This window comes from Phoca vitulina, unplaced genomic scaffold (assembly GCF_004348235.1).
Source record: "Phoca vitulina isolate PV1807 unplaced genomic scaffold, GSC_HSeal_1.0 scaffold63, whole genome shotgun sequence".
Taxonomy (NCBI): Eukaryota; Metazoa; Chordata; class Mammalia; order Carnivora; family Phocidae; genus Phoca; species Phoca vitulina.
The window spans coordinates 1257541-1274291 of NW_022589766.1; the positions used below are offsets into that span (position 1 = coordinate 1257541).

Consider the following 16751-nt stretch of genomic DNA (forward strand, 5'->3'; position numbering starts at 1 on the left):
TTGTTTACAAAAGGTTCAATGTGGGTTTAGGAAACTCAGTGACAACTATCATCCATCTAGCCTCTGCCCTCTTGGGACTTGGCCATCCATCACAACACAAGAACTCTTTCATAATAGCTACAGTTGTAGGATAATGACACTGGAAAATCCTCAGGGTATCTTCACTGCCTCTGCTTGAAAGGGACTCATTTTATTAGCCAGAACTGACTTCATGTAGCCTCACTTCACTAAAAGGAGTTTGGGAAGTGCAGTTCCTATAAATCAAGGCAGGGAAGGAGAACAAGAAATTGATGAGAAATGGTAAATTCTGCTACAGTTTTCTCTTTCAGTTCTAATATATTAAGTTTAATCTTTTTGCAAAACACACACCTCCTTGCCAAGGAAGACCACCCTGATCTTGTCCAAAAACAGCTCTCAAGTTTAGGTGTTGTGCAGTAATACTCTATCCATCAGATCTGGATGTGGCTCCTCTTGGATGGGAAACCTATGAACTCTACCTACAATCCTTCCCATACACATTTATTATATAACAGTAGAATATGGCTAGGATCATTGTAATAAACATTTTCATTCTGAAAAGAAAGAATGAAGGATACAAGATAGTCATCGGTCCTTAGAAATTCTGAAATCCCAGTGGGCAAACGTTGTGTGATCCACCTACCTTGAAGGTAGAGAATATTCTTTGATGAAGTCTGTATCCTGCTCTCCCAGAAGTTCCCTTTCCAGTGTCCTTAGCAGCCTTCTAGTTCCATCTTCTAAAAGCATTTTTCCCTCTCTCTCATTATCTTCCATGTCTATATCTGAAGTGGACTGGAGGGAATAAACTCTTCATAGAGACTATAACAGTTTCTCAATCCACTACCTGCCTGTGGAAGCATGGGGGGCCAAGGATCATTTTGACAATGAATGTTAACATTTATTGGATGCTTTCTATGTGATAGAAATTATACTAATCAATTGCATGCATTTAATCGTCACAATAGCCTTTTGAAATGGCATTATAATTATTCCTGTTTAAATTGCCCAGTGTTCCATGGCTAGTCCATAATGGAACTTGGATTCAAACCGTGTCTGTCTGATCCCAATCTGTAATGTTTCATTTATTTCTATTGTCTTTATACTCCTGAGTGAAAGGGATTGTTCCAGGAATTGTCAGAAGTGATTCCTGGAGTACCTGAACATAATCACTGCTTTTGACAAATGCAAAGGTCATTTTTAAGTTTCAAAGAACCACAGGCTTTTTCCATCCAGGCTACCAGTTTCTTTAGCAACACATGACTATATAAACACACACACACACACACACACACACACACACCAGGGCTTTTATATATTGGGATCTATTTAGATCCATGTACTAGGAACCAAACCCACAGTTGCTTTAAAGATATCATTTACAAATGTTCAGGTCCAGTTTTTTTCTCTGATTTTATTGATTTTTTGGCCCCTTATTTTTATCAACTTACTAAGTCTGTTTTGAATGGTAGATGAAAAGGCTACATCATAAATCTGATCTTTACCTCTAGATATTTTAAAAATTGATATTAATTTATTGGGCATTGACCCTTAATCTGATTTGTTTTAAGGCACTTCAGTCTTTTGAGAAATTTTACCAAAAGATGGGGAGGCTTTTAATTTAATCATTGTTGCATAGCTGAGTTTTTACGTGCTTTTGATTTTCAAAGTCTCTGTAATATACTTCACTTATAGTTTGAAATCAAAAGCAGTCATCTCACCAATATTGGAAAACCTGGAATGTAATTCCACCATTCTATAGCCAATTCTTTCCTGAATTCATCAGTTTCTTGAAATGTCCTATAAAATGTGGCCAACTTCATCCAAAATGCACTACTAAAATACTATTTCCCAGCCTTTTTCTCTAGACATTCAGGTTAAGAAGACAAGTTCATTGTCTACATGATCTAACTCACAAAATTACCCCAGGCAAGAATTTTACCACTCTATCATATATGGCAAATGTTCACTTCTTACTATAAATCACCATATTTCCAGGCACCTGTAACAGCAATGTCACACTTGAGGTTTTTGTTATGAGAGCACCCCACTTGCAATACTAATTTTCTGTATTAGGGTAGTGTCTTGGTGGTTCCCAAGATCATCCCCAGGTTTAATGTTTTACTAAAAGGACTCATTGAACTCATAAGTCATTATACTCATGGTTATGGTTTATAACCATGAAAAGATACAAAGCAAAATCAGCAAAAACAGGTACATCGGGCCAAGTCTAGAGGGAACTAGGAGCAAACTTCCAAGAGTTTTCTCCCAGTGGAGTCAACCAAGAGACAATTAATTCCTTCTGCTATAAACTGTAGCTTCATGTGTGAAGTGCTGTCTTCCAGGAAAGCTTGCTTGAACCTAAGAGTTTTTAATGAGAGTCACACAGAAAGTATACCAATACTTTCATGACTGACTGTTGTTACCAAAACTGCAGAATTCCAAAAAGAAAGCAGGTGTCCACCATAAATCACATTTTTTGCATAAACTGTCTAAACAAACTGCATATTATTTCCTTCAAAACTCCAAGCATGCAACACACTCTTATCAGTAGGACATTCCAAGTATTCAATTCCCAGTAGCCCCCCAAGGGCCATTCAAGAAAACAGGCTCTTCTGGGAATGTGCATCTTTTAAGGAATTTAGACCTGATGAATTAACTTTTTTCCTGTACATGCATGTTAGAATATACTGTGATAACAATGAAAAACCCTAATTTCACTGACTTAATACAAGTATTTCACCACCACCACCTGCCAACCCTGTTTATGTGAGGTTTACTGAAAATCTGAAGAATACTCCAAGGCACTTGATCAGCACCCCCAAGCTTAGTAATCCATGCAGCTTCTGTCCTTTGTTTCTGCCATGTGAGCACAAAGCTTTATCTGCCATTGTGTGGCAGAAGAAGAAGAGATTAGAGAATCCCGTGGAGCTCATCACGGCATCAGCCGGTAACTCATGTTATTTTTGCTTACATTTCATTGGTTCTCACAAGGCCCCACCCAACTGCAAGGGGCAGGGATTTGAGACTCCCTGAAAGTGTAAGGGGCAGGGATTTCAGACTCCCTGAAAGAAGGTATGAACAGAAACATCTGAAATGAAGTCAGGAACTAGGAACATTAAGGGGCCCTAAAATGGAGCTAGGAGGCCAATGGGGGGTTTAGTCTTCTACATATCCACACCTAGTGAAACATGAACTTTTAGACTGTGCCAACCACAAACTACCACATCCTGGTGCAATTCTCAGAATGAGGCTTAGTTCACTGAACTCCAATCTAGTATCTGGCATAGCAACCTATCGTATATAAACTGTTAATTATTTTTGCCTATGCCAATCATAATTCTTTCAAAACAACTTATATAGCCTGCAGTTTTTGCCTTTATCAACCTCTTTCTCTTCCCTCTTTGGAGCACATTTCAGTTTCCTCCTGAATCTTTTGTCTCCTGGATTTGAATTCCTCAATACCCCAAATAAACTTTTGGTTTGCTTTACAGTCTCAGTCCTTCCTTGTTTGACAAAGGGATTGAGATCCAGTTATCAGTGAGAACTAGCAGTGTCCATCATATTTACAAATTATCAATATTGTGGATATTAAATCTATAAGTGAGAGAGATTATACATAGTTATAACCAGGAAAATCATATTTTTAAATTACTGAGAACTAAAAAAAAAAAAAAAAAAAGCCAACCAAGGGAACTAGTGGTACCAAAAGGCTTCTCTTGAAATGAGAATATTTTTATGTGTTCACTCATGTTAGTATCAACCCTTCTGAAAAGGAATAGTGTCTTTTTACCAGAGTTGGGAGGTAATATCTTGTGATAAAAACAAGGAAACATGTTCATTCTCTTGAGGTCCTTTGTAGAAAGCTGATACAGTCTTCCAAGAGGAAAGGGAATTTCTCCACAGCCTGATGGTATCTACCCTCCAGAGGGGTAGAGGTTGGAACTTCTACCCGTTTTGAACAGTACAGCTATTGAATGCTTTCTATGGGCCTGACCTTTTGGTAAGAAATCTCCATATAGCATATTATTCCTTACAAGAATCTTTTGAAATGGGCATTTTAATAATTCTGTTTTAGAACTAAAGAGTCTAACATTGGACAGGTAAACAGGTAAAATTGAGAAGTAAATTAGGAAGAGTCAGAACGTGAACCCTGGTCTGTGTTGCTCTGAGACATATGATTGTAACTACAAGGCAAATTGTTTCTCAAAAGGAGATGACCTCAGAACCATGAATAAGGCTGTGTTACCAGGCGAGGACAAATGAAGCAATTGAGAATGCCACTCACTCTCAATACTTTTGTAGTCCTATTCATTCTTCCAACCATTATCATATAAATGATGAACATGTATCTGGAAAAAGAAAGTTTATTTACTATAATTTCTCCTATTTTTATGCAGACTTATTATTGAGTTTGTGTCTCTTGATGTGTAGAGAATTGTGTTCCAAGTTAGGGCAGGGATATAAGGACACAGGGAGGCACAAGAGGGCTGGGGATAAGAGGGCAGGGGTTTGGGGGCAGGGCATAGAGGTCAAAGGGTCATGGAAGGGCAGGGGGTATAGTAGAGCCAGAGGTGACAGAGGGCAGGCAAAAAAGAAATAGCTAAGAATATTGCCCTAAAAGCCTTTATTCCTTAGAGAAACAGGATACATAAAAGTGATAGCCAGCATCTTGAGTCGATGTATTTTTTTTTTCTTCTAAAAGTCTAATTGATTAGAACAGGACGGGATGCCTGGGTGACTCAGTAAGTGTCTGCCTTCAGTGCAGGTCATGATCCCCGGATCTTGATCCTGGGGTCGAGCCCCACGTTGAGCCCCACTTTGGGCTCCCTAATCATCTGGGATCCTGCTTCTCCCTCTCCCTCTGCTGCTCCCCCTGCTTGTGCTCACTTGGTCTCTCTCTCTTTCTCTCTCTCTCTCTCTGTCAAATAAATAAACAAAAATCTTTTAAAAAATAACAGGATGTCACTCAGTGAAGATGTTTATTATTATCTGCTTCATGGAAGATGTTCCAAAATGAGCTAATTAGGAAGGGGAATGATCAAAGAAGGGTCATTGTGGTTGAAGTGAGTAGAACATGGAATTCAGAAACCAATTTGAAACCAAACTCTTCCTCTTAATACTTACATGATTTGTTATTTAATTGCTTTTAGCCTCAACTGTTATCTGTAAAATGGGGATAATAATAACTATAGCTTTGATGGAAGAGTCAATGAAATAACGTATACACCATACTTAGAACCTTTCTTGAAACAATGTGAGCCCCAATCTGTATCTGTTCCTCATCCTTGATTCAAGGCTGGCGTGATCCCTGTTCTTCTGCCACTCAGCTCCTTAATTAAGGAAACATTGAGGGGCACCTGGGTGGTTCAGTCTGTTAAGCATCTGCCTTTGGCTCAGGTCATGATCCCAGGGCCCTGGGATGGAGCCCTGCATCAGGCTCCCTGCTCAGCTGGGGGCCTCCTTCTCCCTCTCCCTCTGCCTGCCCCTCCTCCCTGCTTGTGCTCTCTCTCTGTCAAATAAATAAAATCTTGGGGGGAAAAAAAAGGAAACACTGATTGAATTCTTACTCTATGGTAGTCACTGTTCCAGTTGCTTAGGATTGAGCAGTGAACAAGATTTTCTACTTTCTTAGAGTTTATATTCTTGTGGGAGTTCCATTAAAAAAAAGAAAAAAATCCCAAGTAACCAAATAATTATACAAGCATATTTCAAATATTGACACATTTTATGAGGTGATTAAAAGTGTGATGTGATAGTGAAGGGGAGGGAGCGTAGTCAGGGGAAACTCTGTGGTACAGTGATATCCAGATGAGTGGAACTGGAGACAACTTTTTTCAGTGGGACTAACAGGTAGAGACATAGATTTGATGGATGAGTTTCACATTTTGGTGGAACTAGACAGGCTGGAGTATAGAAAACACCAGGGAGAAACACAGAGGCTGGCATGAAGGCACGGTCTAGACAACGGAGGTCCTTTTAAATTGCGGTAGAGGGTCTGAATTTGTTCTCAGAGGCAGCTGTGACAACGACAGAGGGGCCATCCCAAGGATTCAAAGGAGGTGCTGTGGGGGAAATCCTGTGGGTAGATGGTGAGGACTCTGGGTGCCATGATTGGGAATTTAAACAGTCTCATTACATCACTTCAAAAACTCAATCCACCTCTCCCCAAGCAGCCCCAGAACCCTTTTTCTTGCTTGACCAAATGTGATCATTAGCCAATTCACATTTTTCTCAACCCATTTCTTCCAGGCCATTGATCCATGTGGCCTGGTCCAGCCGTGCTGAATTTTCCTTCCAATGAATAAACTCCCTTTCACTGCCTCTGACTGTCCCCTGTGCAATTTCCCAGGCATTTCTTCCATTTGGTTCCTGGTCATGCCTCTGTTACCGTTTTCATTATTTTAAAAATGGAGAGGATGTGTTTCTGCTGAAGTTGCCCGATCTTGTTTTCACTCTATTGGACTCCAAACTGTGCTGTCTGGGCGCCGGCAGATGGATGAGGCAGAAAAGCCACTGATTTGATTTTCCCTTTCAATTTTCAGATCTTTCCCTGCTTGCCTGGTTTCGTTTTCTAACAGTGCATCTAAATATGTGCCTTTTTCTCCCCTCTTGAGGTAATCCTTTTTATTGCTTTTACCTGTAACATTTGCCTTTGATGGTTTCTGGATATGTGTTTAGGATCAAAGATGTTCTGTTCTAGGCTTAGTTATCCCGTCTGTGCTTTAACTTAGTTATCTCCCTTTGTTCTGTGATTTTTTTTTTTTTTTTTTTTTTTTTGGCTCTTTTTTCAGTGCCCTCTTCTTAGAGATTCCTTTACTTAGGGTGTCACAATGGTGTTGCTTAAATAAACTTTTTGGTCTCCAGAAACTTTAATGTGTCAGATGGTATCCTATTGTTGGTATTTTGAAAGAGAAATACCACCTCAGAGAAGCTCAATATTCCTGCACAGGTTTTGATGTTTTGTTCTTGTTTTAATGCCCAACAATCAATTAGTCGGTGTGTATTCCTTAAATCAGATCTCCACTCAAGCCAAAAAACAGCTCCTCATCTGTCCCTGCTGATGGGCAGTAAACCTAAGAAGCTTGTTTTAATAAGTGTCTGCAGGAAATTTAAAATAATTTCTTAACTGTTATTGCTCCCTTACTTCCCAGAAATCACAACTGCAGGGATTCCAAGTAGTGCTGTATATCTGTGGTGGGGGTAGGATGCACACAAATTGCATGATTATGCTAAATATTTGGAATATATATATATATATATGTTGCATAATGTCATCCCTTATTATTCCTTTTTTTGTTTAATTTTTTAGGACACGTAGTTTGCTTTATTAGCTGAGTGAGTTTATTGTCAGCTATATACACTGTGTTTTGTGACAATACTTTGACTAAATAAATTATTTGCAGTTTTCATGCTTTACTACACTTTTCAACCACATATAGAATTGACTTGTACGGGCATGCAGCATAGTTTTTTTTTTATGTAGGTTTTCTTCAATTTTGACCCCAGATTTCAAATAAACATTTAAAGTTTGTCATGAAATATAACTATTTCTCTAGGTATTTCTAAAATTTGCTGGTTGAAGGCTGGTACTACTACAAATACAGATAGACATTATATGCATTTGCTTCATGTTTAAATGTATATATTTTGTTCATTATAAAAACAGCATAACCACAGTATAAAATTATGAGAAATTGAAAAAAGAGAACCATACTCTTTAATATAATCATACTACCTTAATAGAAACACTGCTTTCATTTCAGATCCTACAGTTTCTGTTTTTGAGAAGCTTATGGTGCTCCTGCACACCTAAAACTTGCTAGACCCTGGGAATATAAAGAAGAAATGGAATAGTGTCTGAGCTCACAAGGGATCCCAGGGGAGATGGTAGTCTACAAAGCCTATGAAGAGATTAGTTTAGAGAGCAATGCCTGAGACTGTGGGATGGAATGATTAGGGGAAACTTAGCTCTTCGTGAAAAGAGGCAGAGAGAGATTCTGAGGAAAGAGGATTCCCAAGTCGTATCTAAAGGGATAAACTGGGCTAACTCAAGACAGGAAGGATAGGAAGTTCATTCCAGGAAAAAGAAATGCCATGAGTCAAGGCATAAGTCATAGCTTCATTTGGGGTACTATAAGCAATTCACTGTTGCAGAAACATAACCTAAGTGGTGGGAAATGTTAGAAATAAAACTCTTAGCCTGTTGCCGGCTAGTCTGTGCATCATGCTTTGAACATAGTTTTAATCAAGAAACATATAGATATAGAACTGTTACGTATTCATTTTTATATACATATGTGTGTATTCTTACATGTGTGTATGTTTATTCCACATCGCATTTAACATAAAATCAGGTCACTATATTTTACTTATTATTAAATATTACATATTGTTAAATATTATAAATTTCTAAATAAATATTGTTAAATATTGCTAATAAAATAATATTATGGCTGTTGCTCAAATTCATATCATTAATTCCAGGTTTTGTCTTTTTTTTTTTTTTTTCCCTACAGCCTGAACCATTCCTTTAGACTATGTTCCTAGCCTGGCAGATAGTGTAACAAAATAAAAACACCTTTATGATTCTCTATATTAGAAATCACTTAATAAAATGGTTTTTACTAATTTAAGCTCCCTCTCACCTTTACGCAAGTTTGAATGTATACATTTCCCAACAGCCACTTCCAACACTGGTGATTTTTCCCCCTTAAGTTTTGCTAATTTATTTGGCAGATTATTTCTTAGTCTTTAGTATAGGATCCTTGTGATACAATAAGAATTATTCTCATGTCTTAATGATGTTATGAGGATTAATTTAAGTAATGAATGAAAATTGCAGAGCTCCCTGGCACATACAAGCGTTCAATAAATTATAGCTATCATGTTATTATCTCTCTGACTAATAAAAACTATCTTGATCTATTTTTTTCTCTTCCTGGACCTATTGGAGAATTAATAACTTAATGAATACTTAATACTCATGTTAGAAAGCATTTTTATTTTATACTAGTGACTGACTACCAGCACACAAAGCCCACAACTAGGATGAGGTACAAAAAGTAATGTGATAATTTCAAATCTCCCCAAAAGTATCAGTCCATGTAGGCTCTCATTTAATACAATTTAGTAAAATTCCTAAGGTTCAAATTGAGAAAAAACTTAAATAGGGTATCCCAATGGACTCACCACAGTCTAGGCAGGGAAAATGACTATTAGCTCTATTTCTTATATCCAAGAGCTTCTTTTGGACTATAAACCATTCAAAACTGGAAGTGCATTGTCTTAGATATAAGATCTGTTAAAGAAGAATGGGGGAGGAGAGAGTATGGAAATAAATGTGACTTTCTCAGATAGTAAGAGATTGAACTTTACCCCGTAGATCTTTTTTTTTTTTAAAGATTTTATTTATTTATCTGAGAGAGAGAATGGGCGACAGAGAGCATGAGAGGGGAAGGGTCAGAGGGAGAAGCAGACCCCCTGCTGAGCAGGGAGCCCGATGCGGGACTCGATCCCGGGACTCCAGAATCATGACCTGAGCCGAAGGCAGTTGCTTAACCAACGGAGCCACCCAGGCGACCACCCCTGTAGATCTTAATGTTGCCAAAAAATGTCAGGCAGAGGTATAAAAACAAAACAATTAAATAAAACACGTTGGTGTTAGTCACAGCGGTGGTGCATTTTGTTTCCTTTCCTCAGCCAATCTATTTTTTTAGTCAGGGCTATTAAAATCTAAATTATTGATAATAAAATTCACTTTTAGCTGTTTCACTCAAAGAATTTATCCATTTAACCTGTCTTACCAAATTTATAGTCATAATGTTGTTTATAAGGTTCCTTTAACCTTTGAATGTCTGTAGGACCTGAGGTGACGTTCCCTCTTCTGTTCTTAATATATTGGTAATTTATGTCTTTGGTCTTTTTTTCTTAATCAGTTTGGCCAGAGGTTTGTTTTTGTTTTCTTGTTTTAATTTTATTTATTTATTTATTTGAGAGAAAGAGAGAGAGAGAGCAAGCTCATGAGTAGGGGGGAGGGACCGAGGGAGAGGGAGAAGGAGACTCCTTGCTGAGCAGGCAGCCCCATGCAGGGCTTGATCCTAGGACCCAGAGATCATGACATGAGCCAAAAGCAAATGCTTAACCAACTGAACCATCCTGCTGCCCCAGTTTGGCCAGAGTTTTATCAATTTTATTATTGATCTTTTCAAAGGACCAGTTTTGGTTTTATTGATTTTTCTCTCTTTTATATTTTCAATTTCACTAATTTTTGTTATCTTATTTCCTTTTTTTCTTTTTCTTTTGCATTTAATTTGCTCCTTTTTTTTTTCCATTTGTGGGAAAGTGATTTTTTTAAATTTTTTTAATTTAAATTCAATTTAGTTAACATATAGTGTAATATTAGTTTCAGGGGTAGAATTTAGTGAGTCATCAGTTGCATGAAACACCCAGTGCTCATTATATCAAGTGCCCTCCTTAATGCCCATCACCTAGTTACCCCCTCCTCCCCATCCATCTCCCCTCCAGCAACCCTCAGTTTGTTTCCTATAGTTAAGAGATCTTATTGTTTGTCTCCCTTTCTGTTTTTTATCTTATTTTCCCTTCCCTTCCCCTATGTTCATCTGTTTTGTTTCTTAAATTCCACATATGATGAAATTATATGGTATTTATCTTTCTCTGAGTTACTTCGCTTAGCATAATATGCTCTGGTTCCATCCACATTGTTGCAAATGGCAAGATTTCATTCTCTTTGACTGCTGAGTAATATTCCATTGTATATATGCATATGCCACTCTTCTTTATCCATTCATGTATGAATGAACCCTAGGGTTGCTGGAGTAGCCATCCTTTTATGGGACAAACTAGACTTTATTTTAATTTTATTTTTTACATATCTTATTTATTTGAGAGAGAGCTCAGAGCAAGAGAGAGAGCACAAGCTGGAGGGAGGGGCAGAGGGAGAGGGAGAAGCATACTCCCCGCTGAGCAGGGAGGCCCAATGCAGGGCTCAATCCCAGGATCCTGGGATTATGACCTGAGCCGAAGGCAGAGGCTTAACTGACTGAGCCACCCAGGTGCCCCAAGACAAATTAGATTTTAAACCAAAGACTGTAATAAGAGATAAAGAAGGACACTATATCATAATAAGGGAGTCTGTCCAACAAGAAGATCTAACAATTTTACGTATTTATGCCCCAACTTGGAAACAGCCAAACATATAAATCAATTAATAACAAACTTAAAGAAACTAATTTATAATAATACAATAATAGTAAGGAACTTTAACACCCCACCATTCACAGCAATGGACAGATCATCTAAGTAGAAGATCAACAAGGAAACTAGGGCTTTGAATGACACACTGGAACAAATGGACTTAACAGATATATTCAGAGCATTTTATCCTAAAGTAGCAGAACACACATTCTTTTCAAGTGCTCATGGAACATTCTCCATAATAGATCACATACTGGGTCACAAATCAGGTCTCAAATGGCACAAAAAGACTGAGATCATACCATGCATATTTTCACACCACAGTGCTATGGAACTCGAGGTCAACCACAAGAAAAAATTTGGCAGGACCACAAATACATGGAGATTAAAGAACATCATACTAAAGAATGAATGGGTCAACCAGGAAATTAAAGAAGAATTAAAAAGGTACATGGAAGCAAATTAATATGAAAACAAGATAGTACAAAACCTTTGGGATGCAGCAAAGCCAGTCCTAAGAGGGAAATATATAGAAATACAGGCCTTCCTCAAGAAGCAAGAAAAGTCTTAAATATACAACCTAACTTTACACCTAAAGAAGCTGGAAAAAGAACAGCAAATAAAGCCTTAATCCAGCAAGAGAAGAGAAATAATAAAGACTAGAGCAGAAATCAATGATATACAAATAAAAAAAATAGAACAGATCAACAAAACTAGGAGCTGATTCTTGGAAAGAATTAACAAGGTTGATAAACCCCTAGCCAGACTTATCTAATGCTATAGTTTTTAAGCACTACTTAAGCTGCAACACATAAAAGCTGGTATGTATTCATTTTAATTTAATTCAGAATATTTCCTAATTCTATTTTTGTTTTTATCTTTGACATAGGGTTAAGAAGTGTGTTTTTAAACTTCCAAATATTTGAGTATTTTTTCAATTATTTTCTATTGATTTCTATTCTCCTCCCCATTGCGGTCTGAGGATATATGTTGTGCAACTTCATTCTAGAATTTTTGTGACACAAAGTGGTCTATCTTGGTGAATGGTGTGTATTCTGTTGGGTTTCTCCCTTTGCCCTGTGAGGGTCAATTAGGTCAAGTTAGTTGATAGTGTTGTTCAGGTCTTATATTTGCTTACTGATTTTCTTTTTTTTTCCCCTAAAGATTATTTATTTATTTATTTATTTGACAGAGAGAGACAGTGAGAGAGGGAACACAAGCATGGGGAGTGGGAGAGAGGGAAGCAGGCTTCCCACAGAGCAGGGAGCCCGATGTGGGGCTCGATCCCAGGACCCTGAGATCATGACCTGAGCCGAAGGCAGACGCCTAACGACTGAGCCACCCAGGTGACCTTGCTTACTGATTTTCACTTTACTTGTTTCATCAATTACTAAAACATCTCCAACTATAACTGTGGAGTTTAGAGTAGTCATTTTTAAAATGCCATGTGTAGTGGCACTGATTCTTAAGGTCTAATAAATCAGCAAATTTTCTTTTATTTAAAGCCATATAATTTGCCAAAATTGTGTCTGCTAATGCTTAAATTCAATGTAATTTGGGTCTTAGTCAAAATAAGAAGCACAAGATAATTTTCATCAAACAGCACATGGTAACAACTATTTATGCATTTGTGCATAATTAAATCAAAGACATATTTCGGTATTTGGGGATCTATCTCTATTCAACAAACTTTCTAGATATCACTAACCAAAAGGGAACACACAAGATTTTTTTTTTTCAAGATTTATTTGAGAGAGAGAGAGTGCAGGCTAGCAGAAGTAGGGGCAGAAGGAGAGGGAGAGAGAGAGAATCTCAAGCAGACTGCCCACTGAGTACAGAGCCTCACGCGGGGCTCAATCTCATGACCTGATCATGACCTGAGCCAAAATCAAGAGTTAGGGAGTCAGCTGCCTGAGCCACCCAGGTGCCCAGAAATTTCTTCTGACATTAAGATCCTAGGTGATGGTTTTTAGAAAATTCCCATTTTAAGGCTCAGTTGCATTACTTGTAGAAGAAAGAAGGGAAGACTAAATGAGATTTTAAGAATCTTTACTTTCTGTGATATCATGCTCATCAAAATCAGCATATTTATTTTATTTACATTTGTTTGACTTAATGTGTGTTTTTGGGAGCCTACCACTTTTCTTCTATGAGGTAACTTACTAAATTGAGCTTCATTCTGTCAGTTGTAAAATAATATAGTAACCACAACCCTGCCCCTATCCTGGGAAATTGTAAGAAATGAGAAGATGACTAGGTCAAGAGTTGTACACAATCAAATTGATATTATCCTAATGATTATTATTAAGCAAAAACACTCACATGCTAGTGAAAGTTGCTTCTTCTGAACCACACACACACACGCACACACCATTTCTGCCCCAGAAGCTTAATTATACCTGTACGATCACTTGTATGTCTTTGAATGATCTTATATTGTTTCTAACTCAACATTTCATGATCTTTCCTTCCCTAGGCAGCTAATTAAATCAGCAGCTGAACTCTTCAATTCATACTAAGGCAATCAGGAATTTCTATTTTTCAACTAGTTCCCTCACATAATTGCACAGTTCCTTTTTCTAGAATCTTGAAGAAGCAAGATGGAATGGATTTAATGGGTTACTTTCAGAGCCACAAACAAGACTACCTTAAGACTTTGGCCGACTGGTATCTATCTGAATGGAAGATGGTTTGATTGGTTGAAAATGAGCTAGTTGATGTCTTAATGTGGCTTTTGATTAATTCACACCAATGATTCTGAATTTGTGCCATCTACTTTAAAAAGAAACCAACTTGTGAAGTATTATTTCTTATTTTTCATCCAGAGAGGATTAGTGGAGAGAAGTTCCCTCATCTAAGTAAGTACCTCAGGGAACTATTCACCTATCAATGTATGGGAGAGTTTCAGCCTGCAACTTACCCAATTTCATTAGCATTAATGGGAGTTTTGTGTGAAATCCTGTGTGAATCATTGCTTTAGGAGATCTGTAAGAGTTGTTTGATTACTTTTATTTTGTAATGGCTCTATTCTCCAGCTCAAACTTTTAACTCGTTAGACTTGCAATAGATGCTAGTTTGGAAGGAATCAAACTTGGACTTCTAAAGGTAATTAAATCAGAGGAGCATCACATGGAATCATTCACCACTCTATTAGATGCATGCTGCATATTAGGTGTCCAGATGTTCTACTGGATTGCAGTTGACAGTATGTGAGGACTCAAACTTGAGTTTTTAGCTCTCATCCAATTATGTTTTGTTAATATGAAAAAAAATAAAATATGTTTTATTAATATGTACTTATTTATTAGTATTCTTACTCAAGGCCTCTATTTTTCCCTCATTGCTGGGCCATGAATTCTGTACCCATTTGGATGATGCTTCAAGTACCCTGCCCTTGCCTTTCCTCGGCTTCTACTTTCCAATGATCTTTACATCTTTCATACATGGTATGAAAACAGAATTTGTGTCCAAATCTGGACAATTTTGAAAATGAAAGGAGAAACTAGTGAGGCTGCATGGCCTGGGTGCACATGCACAAACACCCTGGAAGTGCACTAGGGAACCTCAGCAGCCTTAGTGATGGGGAGGAAGAGAGAGCAAGAAGCCCAGATGGTGGGCGGCCCTAGGCCCCTCTGACCGAGGTCCAGCTTCTGTCACTGCCAGCGGCCTCTTCCTATGGACCTAGTGTGCTCACACACATAGGGGCCTGGGATAGAAGAGTATTTTGGGAATTCAGAAGAAGAGATGACTTCTGACTAGATGAAAATTCGGATGAATTACCTGGTGAATGAAAAAGAAAGCACCAGAAATCTGACAGTATTTCCCTTTCTTTGATGAAAGCCTCACTTTATGTGTAATAAGGGAGATCTATTGTGAAGAAGCAGGAGCATGGAATCAGAGACTCCAGCAAATCTGGATCCTGATGCTGGTGTAAGTGAACACTCGGATGGTTGGATCAAGATTCAGTTTCAGGGGCGTCTGGGTGGCTCAGGCGTTAAGCGCCTGCCTTCGGCTCAGGTCATGATCCCAGGATCCTGGGATCGAGCCCCGCATCGGGCTCCCTGCTCCGCAGGAAGCCTGCTTCTCCCTCTCCCGCTCCCCCTGCTTGTGTTCCTGTTCTCGCTGTCTCTCTCTCTCTGTCGAATAAATAAATAAAATCTTAAAAAAAAAAAAAAAGATTCAGTTTCAGATGACTTCGCTGTAGAATTTGAAGTTGAGTCTTGATTCAGAAGATTATAGCCTTAGTGAAGAAGAAGAATTCTCAGAGGAAGATGATGAGGTATATCAAGGTAAATCAGGCAGGACAGAGTGATATAGAGTCACTTGAAGAAGATCCTGAAATTTCTTCTGCAGTCTACCGGAAGTATAATTTTTGAAATAAAATGAATCCACCCCACTGCAACAGATGTTGGGCAATGGGTGAGAAGTGGCTTCATAAAGAGAGAAAATATCTGTAAAAACCAATCTAGAAAAGTCAACACAAGTAGAAGAGGGCTTTGATGTTCCTGATTATAAAATTAATAATAATAAACAAAAAACTACAGTGGATGATTCCAAAGAGACATATGTTGAAGAAAATGATGATCACACAAACCTCCCAATTCTGACAAAAGTAAATACTATTCTCAGCCATGGACTTCTAATTGCATCACTTATAGCAGCCAAGATGTCAAGGAGCTTGAGTGTGAAAAAACGTGAGACAAAGAAGAAAGTATGGAATCTAGTTTTCTCCTTAATGCCATTGATTCTCATGGGATTTGCCTAAAAATAGTTGCATTTTCCATTGCAATATAGGACATCTTATGGCATGTTTTACACGTGCAGAGAAGTTTTAAAAAAGTATGCATAAGTCCTAGAGATCTGCTATACAACATAGTACATACAGTTAATACATATTAGGCACTTAAAGTACATTGAGGGTAGATGACATGTCAAGTGTTCTTATACACACACACACACACACACACACACAAAGAAAAAAACACAAGGAAATTGTTGGAGGTGATGGATATGTTTAGGACCTTGACTGTGGTGATAATATCATGGGTGTATGCTTATGTCCAAACATATCAAAATGTATACATTAACACATAATTTTTTGTAATTTATATCAGTTTTACCTCAATAAAGCTTAGAAAGAGAGAAGAAGCAAGCCCTACTCAGTATGAAGACAACCAATTCAAATGATTGTGATATTCCCCTAGTTGACCTGTCCATAAAAGTAGAATTATGTATTTCTAACACTATAACCCTAAACATTTAAACGAACATGAAATGTATCATTTTTTTTTTTTTATAAGTCAAAGCAAGAAAATATCTTTGTTCATGTATCTTTCTTCTCATCAGTGTAATTTACCTATTGGGGTTGGTAGTGAATATTTACTTCCTTTTAGAAAAATGTAAGTTCTGTCTATATTTTATATTTGGTTTTTGATGTAATTTAGATTGGATATACTGCTCATCCTTTACTCCTATTCCTTATATTTTAAATCTTATCCACTCTCTCTTAAATGAGAAGT

At 37.7% G+C, this 16751-nt stretch overlaps 1 pseudogene; it reads left to right on the forward strand.

The window, feature by feature from the left end:
• LOC116623982 overlaps nucleotides 1-16436 on the forward strand; it is a 76370-nt pseudogene extending 59934 nt beyond the window's left edge.
• Nucleotides 16437-16751: the final 315 nt, after the last annotated feature.